Source organism: Propithecus coquereli, unplaced genomic scaffold, assembly GCF_000956105.1.
Source record: "Propithecus coquereli isolate 6110/MARCELLA unplaced genomic scaffold, Pcoq_1.0 Scaffold590, whole genome shotgun sequence".
Classification (NCBI taxonomy): Eukaryota; Metazoa; Chordata; class Mammalia; order Primates; family Indriidae; genus Propithecus; species Propithecus coquereli.
The window spans coordinates 79460-94040 of record NW_012151841.1 but is presented as its reverse complement, the minus strand read 5'-3'; the positions used below and the strand labels follow the sequence as shown (position 1 = coordinate 94040).

Here is a 14581-nt window from a genome sequence, read left to right as displayed (position 1 = left end):
ATCAGGTCCCATTTATTTATTTGTGTTGTTGCTGTGATTGCTTTTGGGATCTTCATAAATTCTTTGCCTAGGCTGATGTCTATAAGAGTTTTTCCAACATTTTCTTCTAGAATTCTTATGGTTTCATGCCTTAGGTTAAGTCGGTTATTCATCATGAGTTAATTTTTGTGAGAGGTGAGAGGTGCGGATCCTGTTTCATGTGGCTGTCCAATTTTCCCAGCACTGTTTATTGAATAGGGATTCTTTTCCCCAGTGTATGTTTCTCTCTGCTTTGTCAAAGATCAGATGGCTATATGAGGACGGTTTTATATCTGGGTTCTCAGTCCTGTTCCATTGGTCTATGTCTCTGTTCTTGTGCCAGTACTATGCTGTTTTGGTTACTATAGCCTTGTAGTATAGCTTGAAGTCTTGTAAATTAATGCCTCCCGGTTTTTTCTTTTTGCTTAAGGTTGCTTTAGCTATATAGGCTCTTCTCTGGTTCCATATGAAGCATAGTATTATTTTTTCTAGATCTGCAAAAATGATGTTGGTATTTTAATAGGGATTGTATTGAATCTGTAGATCACTTTGGGTAATATAGATATTTTAACAATGTTGACTCTGCCCATTCATGAGCATGGTATGGTTTTCCATCTGTTTATGTCCTCTGCTATTTCCTTCCTTATTGTTTTGTAGTTCTCCCTGTAGAGGTCTTTCACTTCCTTAGTTAAATATATTCCTAGGTATTTTATTTTCTTTGTTGCTATTGTGAAAGGTACTGAGTCTTTGATTTGGTTTTCAGTTTGACTGTTGTTGGTGTATACGAATGCTACTGATTTGTGTACATTCATTTTGTAACCTGAGACTTTTCTGAACTTACCAATTCCAGTAGCCTCTTGGCAGAATCTTTAGGGTTTTCTAGATATAAGATCATATTAATATTGTCGGCAAAGGGTGATAGTTTGACCTCTTCTGGCCCTATTTGAATGCTCTTGATTTCCTTCTCTTGTCTGATTGCTCTGGCTAGGACTTCTGGCATTATGTTCAATATAAGTGGTTATAGAGGTCAACCTTATCTGGTTCCAGTTCTAAGTGGGAATGCTTTCAATTATTCCCCATTCAGTATGATGTTGGCTGTGGATTTGTCGTGTATGGCTTTTATCATTTTGAGGTAAGTCCTGTCTATGCCTATTTTGTTAAGTGTTTTTATCACAAAAGGGTGCTGAATTTTGTTAAATGCTTTTTCTGCATCTATTGAGAGGATCATATGGTCTTTGGTTTTACTTCTATTTGTGTGACAAATTACATTTATAAATTTGCATATATTGAACCATCCCTGCATCTCTGGGATGAAGCCCACTTGGTTGTGATGGCTTATTTTTTTGATGAGCAGCTGAATTTGGTTTGCTAGGATTTTATTGAGAGCTTTTGCATCTATATTCATAAGGGATACTGGTCTATAATTATCTTTTTTTGTTGTGTCCCTTTTTGTCTTTGGTATCAAGGTGATGATGTTGGCTTCGTAAAACATGCTAGGGAGGATTCCTTCCTTCTTGATGCTGTGGAGTAATTTCTGCAGGATAGGCACCAATTCTTCTTTGTAAGTTTTATAAAATTTGGGTGTGAAACCATCTGGTCTGGGATTTTTTTGGGGAGATTTTTATTGCTGCTTCAATTTTAGTACTTGGTATTAGTCTGTTCAGGAATTCTATTTCTTCCTGATTAAGCCTAGGGAGTCTGTGTATTTCTTAGAATTTGTCCATTTCCTCCCTGTTTTCAAGTTTATGTGCATAGAGATTTTTATAGTATTTGGAGATGATATTTTGTATTTCCATGGTATCAGTTGTAATTTCTCCTTTTTCATTCCTGATTGAGTTTATTGGAATCCTTTCTTTTCTGATTCTGGTTAATGTAGTGAGAAGCCTGTCAATTTTGTTTATCTTTTCAAAGAACCAACTTTTTGTTTCATTAATCTTCTGTATAGTTCTTTTGTTATCGATTGCCATATAGTTCTGCTCTGATCTTGGTTATTTCTTTTCTTCTACTGGGTTTGGGATTGGTTTGCTATCCTTTTCCAATTCTTTGAGATGATTCATTAGATTGCTGATTTGTGATCTTTCTGTCTTTTGGATGTAAGCATTTATGGCTGTCAATTTTCCTCTCAGGTCTGCCTTAGCTGTATCACGCAGATTTTGATAACTTGTGCCCCTTTATCATTTAGTTCAAAGAATCTTTTGATTTCCATCTTAATTTCCTCCATGACCCAATAGTCATTCAGTAGTAGGTTGTTTAGTTTCGATGACTTTGTGTAGAGATGAGTGTTTCTGTTAGAGTTGATTTCTAATTTTATTCCACTGTGTTCTGAGAAGATGCATGGTATAATTTCTATCTTTTAAAAATTTGTTGAGACAAATTTTGTGGCCTAGGATGTGATCGATCTTAGAGAATGTCCCGTGAGCTAATGAGAAGAATGTATGCAGTGGTTTTTGGGTAAAATGTTCTGTAAATGTCTGTTAGGCCCATTTGTTCTAAAGTTCTATTTAAGTCCATTGTTTCTTTGTTTATTTTATGTTCGGAGGATCTGTCCAGTTCTGTCAGAGGGGTATTGAAATCCCCGGCTGTTACAGTGCCACTGTTGATCATTTTATTTAGATCAAGCAGGATTTGCTTTATGAATCTGGGCACACCTATGTTAGCTGTGTAAATATTTAGAATTATTATGTCTTCTTGTTGAGTTGTTCCCTTTACTATTATATAATGACCATTTTTGTCTTTCATAACTTTTGTTGATTTGAAGACTATGTTATCTGATATGAGAACTACTACACCAGCTTTCTTTTGGTTTCCATTTGTGTGGAATATTGTTTTCCATCCCTTCACCTTGAGTCTGAATGAGTCCCTGTGGGTTAGATGTCTTTCCTGGGGACATCAGATACTTGGCTTGTATTTTTTTTTTTTTTAGTCCATTCAGCCAGCCTATGTGTCTTCAGTGGGGAGTTAAGCCATTCACATTTATTGAAAGAATTGATAAGTGAGGTGGATTTCTGTTCATCCTGTTGAGTAGAACTTTGTTGCTTTATCTCTTGAGCCATTGTGGTATCTGTCCTTTGACCTTTAGCTTTTGGGCGATTTTACACTGGTGGGTGTCTATTGTACTGATCAGTGTATAATGCAGTTCTGAGTTCTTCCTGTAGGGCAGGTCTTGTCAGTATTTTCTTGTCTGAGAAAGTTTTAATTTCCCCCTCAAATATGAAATTTAATTTTTCAGGATACAAAATTCTAAGCTAGCCATTATTCTGTTTGAGAAGACTGAGAATGGGGCCCCAATCCCTTCTGGCTTGTAAGGTCTCAGTTGAGAAGTCTGCAGTTAGTCTAATGGGGTTTCCTTTGTAAGTTACCTGTTGCTTTTGCCTTACAGTTCATAGGAGGACCTCTTTTATGTTCATTTTGTCCAGTCTGATGACTATGTGTTGTGGTGTTTGCCTCTTTGTGATGACTCTCCCAGGAGTCCTTTGAGCTTCTTGTACCCTGGATATCTAGATTTCTGGCAAAGCCAGGGAAGTTTTTCTCAATTATTCCCTCAAGTAGGTTTTATAGCTCTTGTGTATTTTCTTCTTCACCCTCAGGGATGCCTATGATTCTTATGTTAGGCTTCTTTACATAATCCCATATTTCTTGTAGGCTTTGCTTATTCCTCTTATTTCTCTGCTCTGTCTCTGTGACTGACTTGTTTAATTGAAAGGTATTTTCTTTAAGATCTTAGATTCTTTCTTCTGACTGATCTAACCCATTCTTAAGGCTTTCTGTGGTATCTTATAATTCCTTGAATAAATTTTTCATTTCCAGAAGTTCTGGTTGATTTTTCTTTAATAATTCAATTTCTTTAGTGATTTTTTCATTTATTTCCTGCATTGTTTTTGTGGTTTCTATCTGTTGGGTTTCTATTTTCACTTACATTTCATTGAGCTTCCTTAAAGTCCGTATTTGAAATTCTTCATCTGTCATTTCAATGTTCTGCTTTTGGTTGGTATCCATTGCTAGAGAGCTGGTGTTCCCTTTTGTGGGGTGTCCTTTTGCTCTGATTCTTCATACTTCCGGAGTTCTTTTGCTGATTCCTTCTCATCTGGTGCAGCTGTTACTTCTTACTTTTGGATTTTCTTTTGTTTAGATAATGACATGCCTAGTTTAATCTCTGAGCCAGTAGGTGGTGCTTGTGGGTGAGAATCAGCCACACCCTGTATGATTGAGTCAGTTAATGCTGAAAAGGGTATGCAAATTGACCTCCCTGTCAGTAGGTCATGCTTGCTGGAAGGAACAAGCTGGATGTTGTTTTTGGGTCCTGTGACCAGCTCTAGTTCCTCAGGAGAAGCACTCTAATGCCCCAGGTGGTGGGTAGGGCCCTGGAACTTCCAGGTGAGTCCTTATTCTCCACCTCGGCAGAGGCAGGTGGGAGAGTGAGGCTGGGTGGGTCTGGGTTGAGTGAGTCTGCCTGCAAGCTCCACAGACGCTAGCAAGTGATCTGCTTTGGCAGGGGTCAAAGGTCTGTTCCCCGCCTTGGGCAAAGCTGCCAGGGAGGGGCTGAAATCGTTCCACTCAATCAGAAAGTCTGTATGTGGGCTGTCTGAGACCTGCAATGTGGCAGTCTGGAGCAGGCTTTGCTCCTTCCCATCCTCCCCTATTCTGTGGTTTCTCTTGGGCCTCTGCTGGCAGGCAGGACCTCAAGGCAGCCTACCTTCCCCATTACTGTGCTGTGGGCCAGGAAGTTCCCTGCCCAGCATCCCAGCCTGAGCAGGGAGTGTGGCCATCCCATGGGAGGAGGGGGTGCCTGATGAGTGCATTGCAGCTAGGACCCACACTGTGCTTTTCCCCAGTCTGCCCCTGCAGGCACCCACACCTCAAGAGACTAATTCTCAAATATCCCCTCTGTGCCCCTGGGCAAGTGATTGAAACCTGGGTGTACAGGATCTGGCCTGCAGGCTTGTCCCTGGGGCCTCAGAGATCAATCCCTGACCATGCCAGGGAGAAAGATGCTAAGTCACCTATGGGGTGCCCAGGCTGGTTCAATGTCCCTCTGCCTTGGGGCATGTCCCACTCTGATGGGGCCTCCAGGTAAGCAGCAGCAAGGAGGGCCAGTGGGCAGGGAGCTCACAGTCCAAGCACCCCTCAGTCCACTGCAGTACCCCAAAGGAAAGGTCTAAGCCCCACTCCCTGTGGAAGCCTCTGTGTGGTGGCTCAATTGTTTCTCTTGGCAGCTGTGGGTAGGGGAAGGGAAGGGGAGAAAAAGAGTCAGGGTGGAGGAAATTCTGTACTCTGGTCATCTCTGACCCTCTGAACAGGAGGCAGTCCACCCAGAGTGAACAAGCTCTGGAGTCACGCAGATCTCCTGGGACCCACTGGACCCCTGTGGCACCTGCAGCCTAGGCTGGAATTGGGAAATGTCTGTGTGGGGATGAGGAAGGCAGAACCTGAGGAGCCGAAGCCCCCTGGGGAGTGCGAAGGCCCACGGTGGATAGAGAAGCAGTATGGCGCCTGCTGTCTGGCTCGGGTCTGTGGGCGGGAGGCGCCCTGGGGGTGCTAGGAGACTGGTGCCCTGTCCACAAGAAGCTCCCCACTCACTGGTGACAGCAGTCTCTGGGCTCATGTGGGCAGAAGGTCTCTCCAATGGCTTGGGAGCCCACCAATAGTCCAAGATGTGAGGGAGGGGGATGTTAACCACTCCACCTACCCTTCTCACTGGTCTCCAAAACTCTCATGGCTTAATCTCCACCAATACCTTTCCCCTTCCAGTTCTGCTCCATAACCTCTTCCGTAGAATCTCCTGTAGGTTCAAGTACCCTTCCTTCAGACCCTCATCCGATTTATGTTTGTCTGTTTGTTTTTTTCTCTTTCGTCTAAAACTTCTCCTTAATGAGATGCTCTGGCTGCTGGTGTCTCTGGTCTGCCATCTTGGCTGTTCTTCATTAAATGTTCAGTAGAACTCACTGGCATAGTCATCTAGGTCTGAGGTTTTTTGGTTGGCAGTTTTTTTAAAACTATGAATTCAATGTCTTTAATAGTAATGGGACTACTAAGGTTATTTATTTTTGAATGAGCTTTGATAGTTTGTGTCTTTCATATAGTTTATCTATTTTTTCTAAGTTATTACATTTATGAGCATAAATTGTTCATAATATTCTATTATTATGCTTTTGCTGTCTGGAATTTATATTAACGTATCCTCTTTCATTCCTAATATTATTAATGAGTGTCTCTTTTCTTTTTAAAAATCAATTTTATTGATCTTTTCAAAGAACCAGTTTTGGTTTCACTGATTTTCTTTGCTGGTTTTGTGTTTTCTATTTCATTGATTTCGGGTTTTATCTTTATTATTTCCTTCTTTCTGCTTGCTTTAGATTTAATTTGCTCTTCATTCTAATTCCTTAAGGGAAAAGATCAGATTATTGCTTTGAGATCTTTCTTCTTTTCTAAAAAAGTAATGAGTCTACGGCCATACCACCCTGAATGTGCCCAATCTCGTCTAATAAAGTCATGAAATGCTATTTATTTCACTGTAAGTATTGCCTTGGCTGCTTCCCACAGTTTGGTATGTTGTGTTTTAATTTTCCAATTAAAATATTTTCTATTTTTCCATATGATTTCCTTTTTGATCCATGAATTATTTAGAGGTGAGGTTTTTAATTTTCAAAATGCTGGTGATTTTCCATATATATTTCTGTTAGTGATTTCTAGTTTAATTTTTTTGTGGCACAAGAACATACTTTATATGATTTAAGTCATTTTAATCCTATTGCTATTTGTTTAATGGTCCCAAACATAATGTATTTTGCTGAATGTTCCATGGGCACTTGAAGATATTGTGTGTTCTATTGTTGGATAGATGTGTTCAATAAATGTGAATAAGGTCAAGTTGGTTGATAGTGTTTTTGAGGTCTAATAATACTCCTGATTTTTTGAATACTTGTTCTGTAAATTACTGAGAGAGGAGTGTCGAAGTTTCCAAATGTAAGTATAGATTTGTCTATTTCTTCTTTCATTCTACTGGTTTTTGCTCCATGAATTTTGAATTCCGTTGTTGGGTATTGGGATTATTTTGTCTTTTTGATGAGTTGACCTTTTCATCATTATGTAATGTTCCTCTTTATTCCCAAGAATTTTTCTTGTCTTGCAATATACTTGGCCTAATAATAATATAGCACTTTAGCTTTCTTTTGATTGGAGTTTGCATGATATGTCTTTTTCCATCCTTTTACTTTTAACCTATTTGAAAAGGTTAAAAGTGGATTTCTTTTCTGTTCAGTTTTTGATAATTTCTGTCTTTTAATTGGGATACTTAGACCACCTACATTTAATGTAATTATTAATATGGCTGAATTTAAACCTATTGCTGGTTGTTTTCTGTTAGTGCAATCTATTTCCTTTTCTCTTTTTTCTCTTTTTCTGGTTGCTGTTGAAATAATTGAGTATTTTTTATTATTCCTTTTTATCTCCACTATTAGCTTGTTATATATACCTCCCTTTAAAAATTTTTAGTGATTGCTCTAGGATTTAGATTGTACATCTTTAACTTAATACAGTCTACCTTCAAAAATGTATCACTTCATATGTAATGAAATAATCAGAACAATTTACTTGCATTTGCTTCCTTTTATCCTTTGTACTACTGTTGCCATACATTTTATTTGTGTATATGTTATAGACTTCACAGTGCATTGTTACTAGTTTTTGCTTTAGAGAGTCATCTTTTGAAAAGATCAAAAATAAAACCATATGTTATATTAACCTTCCCTCTTACTATATCCTGCACTCTTCATCTTTTTGTGCGTGTGTGTGTGTGTGTGTAGGTGCATTTGTATCCATTTGGTATTTTACATCTCCTGCTTGAAGAACTTCCTTTAACATTTCTTGTAGTGGAGGTCTGGTAGAAATGAATTCTCTTCACTTCTATGTGTCTGAAAAAGTCTTTTTTTTTGATACCTAATCATTATACATATTTATGGGGTACATGTGTTGTTTTGATACATGCATATAATGTGTAATGATCAAATAAGGGTAATTTGGGGGCCTCAAACATTTATAATTTTTGTATTGGGGACATTTCAAATCTTCTCTTCTAGCTATTTTGAAATATACAATAAATTCTGTTAACTATTGGTGCCAGACTGTGCTATTGAACACTAGAACTTATTTCTTCTATCTAACTGTATTTTTGCACCCTTTAACTAAACTTCCTTTTTCCCTCCCTCTGCCCTACCCTTCCCGGCCTCCATTCTACTCACTACCTCCTCCATGAGATCAAATTTTTTTTTTTATCTCATATATATGAGTGAGAACATGGAAAATCTGTCTTTCTGTGCCTGGCTTATTTCACTTAACACAATGTCCTCCAATTCCATCCATGTTGCTGCAAATGACAAGATTTTATTCTTTTTTATGGCTGAATTATATTCCATTATGCATATAAACTGCATTTTCTTTATCCATTCATCTGTTGATGGGCACTTAGGTTAATTCTGTATCTTGGCTATTGTCAATAACACTGCAATAAACATGGGAGTGCAGATATCTCTTCAATATACTGATTTCCTTTCTTTTGGATGTATCATATGTTGGTTTTAATTTTAATTTTTTTGAGGAGCCTCCATACTGTTTTCCATAGTTGCCGTACTAACATACATTCCCACCAACAATGTACAAGCATTCTCCTTTCTCTGCATCCTTGCCAACATCTGTTATTTTCTGTCTTTTTGAAAATAGCCATCTTAACTGGGGTGAGATGATATTTCATTGTGGTTTTGATTTGCATTTCCCTGATGATTAGGGATGTTGAGCATATTTCATATACCTGTTGGCCGTTATATGTTGTCTTCTTCTTCTTTTTTTTTTTTTTGAATGGGAAAATTATTTCATTTTGGGGAGTGGGTAGATGTCCTATCTCAGAACCTCTGGAAGTGCTTCTTGGTGCTGGTGGCCTTGAAGACCTTCAGCACATTGAAGTGCACCAACTTGTTCAGGGGCTGGCACTCACCCACTTAGACAATGTTGCCTATCTGAGTGTCCCTGAAGCAGGGGGACAGGTGCATGGGGCATGTTCTTATGATGCCTCTCAAAGTGATTGTACTTGTGGATGTAGTGAAGATAGTCCCAGTGGATGACAATGGTCTTCTGCATCTCCATATTGGTCACCATGCCAGACAGGATCCACCCTTTGATGGAGATGGTACCAGTGAAGGGGCATTTCTTGTCAATGCAGATGTCCTCAATAGCCTTTTTGGGCATCTTGAAGACCAGACTGATGTTCTTGTAGTACTGCAGGAGTTTCTCCTTGCCAGTTTCTCCCAACAGAACCTTCTTCTTATTTTGAAAGGTGGTCAGTCTGAATGTCCACCACCTTCTCAGCCAGAAAGAAAATGCTGCATGTCTTCTGAGAAATGTGTATTGAAATATTTTGCCCATTGTAAAATAAGATTATCTGATGTTTTGCTATTGAGTTGCTTGAGTTTCTTATATATTCTAGTTATTAATCTCTTGTTGAATAGATAGTTTGCAAATATTTTCTAAACATTTCTCCCATTTTGTACATTGTCTTTTCACTATGTTAATTGTTTCCTTTGCAGAAGCTTTTTAGCTTGATGTGATCCCATTTGTCTATTTTTGCTTTCGTTGCCCGTACCTTTGAGGTCTACTCAGAAAATATTTTCCCAGCCCAATGTCCTGAAGCATTTCCCAATGTTTTCCTCTAATAGTTGATAGTTTCAGGTCTACGTGTCAGTTTTCAATCCATTTTCATTTTATTTTTATATATGATGAGAGATAGGGGTCTAATTTCATTCTTTTGCATATGGATATCCAGTTTCCCTAGCACTATTAGTTGAAGACACTGCCCTCTCCCCAATGTATGTTCTTGGTGCCTTTGTTGAGAAGGAGTTGGCTGTACATGTGTGTATTTACTTCTGGATGTATCTATTCTGTTCCATTGGTCTATGTGTCTGTTTTTATGCCAGTATCATGCTGCTGTGGTTAGCATAGCTTTGTAGCGTATTTTGAAGTCATGTAGTGTTTTGCCTCCAGCTTTGTTCTTTTTGATCAGGATTGCTTTGGATATTTAGAGTCTTTTGTGGTTCTATATGAATTTTAGGAATTTTTTTTATATTTCTATGAAGACTGTCATTGATATTTTGGTAGGGATTGCACTGAATCTGTAGATCACTTTGGGTAGTATAGAAATTTTAACAATATTAATTCTTCCAATCCATGAACATGAGATATCTTTCCATTTTTTTATGTCCTCTTCAATTTCTTTTCATCAGTGCTTTAGAGTTTTCATTGTAGTGCTCTCTCACTTCTTTGATGAAATTTATTCCTAGGTATATTTTTTTTGTAGCAATTGTAAGTGGAATTACTTTCTCTATTTCTTCTTCAGATTGTTCACTGTTGGCATATATAAATGCTTCTGATTTTTGTATGTTGATTTTATATGCTGCAACTTTACTGAATTCATTTATCAGTTCTAAATTTTTTTGTTTTTGGTCGAATCCTTAGGTTTTTCTAAATATAAGATTATGTCATCTGCAAACAAGATCAATTTGATTTTTTCCTTTCCAATTTGAATGCATTTTATTTCTTTCTCTTGCCTAATTGCTCTGGCTAAGACTTCCAGTACTATGTTGAATAAAAGTGGTGAAAGTGGGCATCTTTTCCTTGTTCCAGATCTTAGAGGAAAGGCTTTCAAGTTTTCCCCATCCAGTATGATGTTAGCTGTGGGTTTGTCATATGTGGCTTTTATTGTTTTGAGGTGTGTTCCTTCTATACCCAATTTGTTGAGAGGTTTTTTATTATAAAAGGATTTTAAATTTTATCAAATGCATTTTCAGCATCTACTGAAATGATCATATGTTCTTTTTTTTCTTGATTCTGTTATTGTGATACATCACACTTGTTGATTTGCTTATGTTGAATCATCCTTGTATCCCTGGGACGAAACTCACTTGATCATGGTGAATGATCCTTTTAATGTGTTGTTGGATTCAGTTTGCTAATATTTGTCGAGGATTTTCACATCTATGTTCATCAGGGATATTGGCCTGTAGTTTTCTTTTTTTGTTGTGTCTTGTGTGGTTTTGGTATCAAGGTAATTCTGGCTTTGTATAATGAGTTTGGAAGTATTCCCACCTCTTCAATTTTTAAAAATAGTTTCAATAGAACTGGCTCTTCTCTAAATGTTTGGTAGAATTCAGTGGTGAAGCCATCAGGTGCTGGGCTTTTCTTTATTAGGAGACTTTTATCACTGTTTTGATCTTACTACTTATTGTTGGTCTATTCAGATTTTCTTCATGTTTTAATCTTTGGAGGCTGTATGCTTTCAGGAATTTATCCATTTCTTCTAGATTTTCCTATTTGTTGGCATATGGTTGTTCACAATAGTCTCTAATGATCCTTTGTATCTCTGTGGCATTGGTTGTAATGTTTCCTTTTTCATCTCTGATTTTATTTATTTGGGTCCTCTCTCTTTTTTTCTTAGTCTAGTTAAAGATTTAAGAATTTTGTTTATCTTTTCAAAAAGATTGATAGATAAGGTCACCATGCCTAGCCCTCTTTTTGTCCTTGACCTTTGAGAGTTTGATTATTATATGCCTTGCGTTGAATATGTTTGGGGATCTTTGACTTCCTTTTACCTGGATATTCATATCTTTCTCTAGGTTTTGGAAGTTCTCTGTTATTTCTTTTAACACCTCTATCTCCTTCTCTACTCCCTCTTTAAGGCCAGTGACTCTTAGATTTACCCTTTTGAGGCTATTTTCTAGATCTCACAAGCATTCTTTATTCTTTTTCATTCTTTTTTCTCCTTTCACTGTGTATTTTCAAATTGCCTGCCATTTAGCTCACTGAATCTTTTGCTTGATCAATTCTGCTGTTGAGATACTCTGACAAATTTTTCAGTTCATCAGTTGTATTTTTCAGCTCCAGGATTTCTGTTTGACTTTTTAAAATTTCAATCTCTTTGTTATGTTTTTCTGGCAAAATTCTGAATTGTTTGTCTGTGTTTTATTGAAGTTCATTGAGCTGCCTCGAAATAGCTATTTTGAATCCCCTGTCTGAGACGTCACACATCTCCGTCATTCCAGGGTCGGTTACTAGTGCCTTCTTTAGTCCATTTGGTGAGGTCATATTTTCCTAAATCTTCTTAATGCTTGTGGATGTTTGTCACTGTCTGGGCATTGAAGAGTTAAGTATTTATTCCAGTCTTTCCAGTCTGGCCTTGTTTGTACCTGTCCCTCTTCAGAGGGCCTTCTAAAAATTCAAAGGGAACTGACTATTGAGTTCCCTAAGCCTGTGGTCCCTGCTGCCATTTCAACACTGCAGGGCCCCCTAATTCTAGTTATGCCGTGACTCTCTTTCACCCAACCAGAGGCCACCGCAGCTGGCACTGCCCTGAGTTGCACCTGAAACCCACAGCCTCCCAGATCGGCACAGTATCACGGCTTGCCTGAGGCCTGTGTGCCACTCTGCCTGACCACTGCTGATGTTTATTCAAGGCCTGAGGCCACTTTAGTCTGGCAGTGGTGAAGCTGGCTGGGACTTGGGTGTGTCCTGCTGGGGTGGCAGATTCCCTTCTGGCCTAGGGTGAGTATAGAAGTGCCATCTGGGAGCAACAGACCAGAATTAGGGACTTCAGGGTTCTGCCTGGTGCTGTGTTACACTGTGGCAGGGCTGGCATTGAATCCCAATGTAAAGTCCCACGGTCACTTCCCTCTCTCCCTACTCTAATCTTTCTTGTGATATTTCCCGTCCTTGCCTGCAGATCGTGTACCTTTTACCCTAGCTCCTTTAACATATTACTCGTGGGTACTTAAATTCCCTGATAGTTCCAACATCTGGGTTATTTCTGCGTCTTGTTCTGTGGAATGCTTTATCTCCTGAAAAGGGATTGCATTGTTTTTTTTTTTTTTTCATTTGTGTGTGCGTGTCTCATAATGTTTCATTAAATGCTGGATATTGTGAGTGAAACGACAGGAGAAACGGAAGCAAATGGTATTTATGCCCAGAAATAGGCACACTTCTGTGGTATCGGTTTTATTGTTGCTATAGTTACCTTCAGTGTTTCACAGACTTCAACTTCCTCCAGCTGTGGGCTGCTACTACCTTGTGCTTAATGTAAAGCTGGACTGCCAGAGAGTTTTTTTCAGCGTTCTTATTCCACACTCGGCTTTCAGCAGACCCTGCACACCTACACCATAAAGAGGATATCTTTCCGTGTGCTTACGCTTCTCCCAGCCGTGGACTGCTATGCTTGTTACTCGACGTGGGGCGTGTAGCGGGCGTGGGAGAATACTTGCTGCCTCTGATCTCAGGCTTAGGCAAACTCTGTGTCCTTGAGCCTAGAAATGAGTGGGGCTCTCTCAGCATTCCTGTCTCTCCCCTCGTGGCAGCCAAAATCTGCCAAACATCTACAGGGGACATCAGCAATGGTGGGCAATCTCTGTTTTGTATCAGTACAGAATCCTGGGCCTGAACAGGTTTCCCCATTCCTCCTCCAGCTTTTACTTTTCCCTTCACTTTAGCCCAAGAATTGTGTTAAAAATAGAGAGTGGAGGAGATTCCTGCCTCTCCCTCCGGGGTAGATACCTCTCCCTCAATGGCAGTTTCTTCGATTAGGGGCAGTGAAGTTTCCTATGCCTCCCTTGGGGTCAGATGGTTTTTACCCTTTCTCCAGAAGCAGTGCATCTTTGCCTGGGACCTGGGAATAAAAGATTTCTCGTTCCTCCTCCAGTGGCTTAATGCTTTTTCTTGATTCTAGAGAACATTCCAGAAAGTGCCTGGGGTTTCATGTTCCATGTGCTGTGAAGGGAGACCCACTCCTATCCTACTTCCAGTCTTTTTTATGAGTACCTGATGGTGGCCCGTGGAGAAGAGTCTGCAAAAGAGTACGGACTCCCTTTGTGTCTGAAGCGCCCTGGGATTCCGAATGTCACGTGAGGCTATACTCAGCCTTTAAGAATTTCCTAAAATTCTAGTCATTTTTTTTTACTTGCTGTCTAAGTCTGTTAGCAAAATACCATAGACTGGGTAGCTCATAAACAACAGAAATTTATTTCTGACAATTCTGGAGCCCAGGAAATCCAAGATCAAGGCACCAGCAGATTCAGTGTCTGGCAAGGGCCTGATTTCTGGTTTATAGATGGTGCCTTCTAGATGAGTCCTCACATGGTGGAAGGAACGAGTTAGCTTTCTGGGGTCTTTTTTATAAGGGCACTAATCTCATCCACGTGGGATCTATCCTCATGACCTAATCATTTTCCAAAGGCCACCACCTCTTAATACCATCACATTGGTGATTAGGTTTCAACATATGAATTTTTGGGGGGAACACAAATATTCAGAACATAGCACTTGCTTTTATGGTGGCTGCCTCTTTTTCCTGTGTTATGCCAAGGGTGAAGCCATCTGTGGGTGCAGAACAGTTCTCTGGGTGGCCTTGGACCTACCCAGTTCTCCCTCTTTTCTCACCTGTAGTTCTCAAGAATAACTAGAATATCCAGGAAACGCAACATCCTGAGATAAGAAGGAACTGGCTGGAACAGCCTGGGCTCTGTTCCAGTCCCTT

General features: G+C 39.3%; 1 pseudogene; it reads right to left on the bottom strand.

Moving 5' to 3' along the window:
* Positions 1 to 8912: 8912 nt before the first annotated feature.
* Positions 8913 to 9367, bottom strand: LOC105822012 (annotated as a pseudogene).
* Positions 9368 to 14581: the final 5214 nt, after the last annotated feature.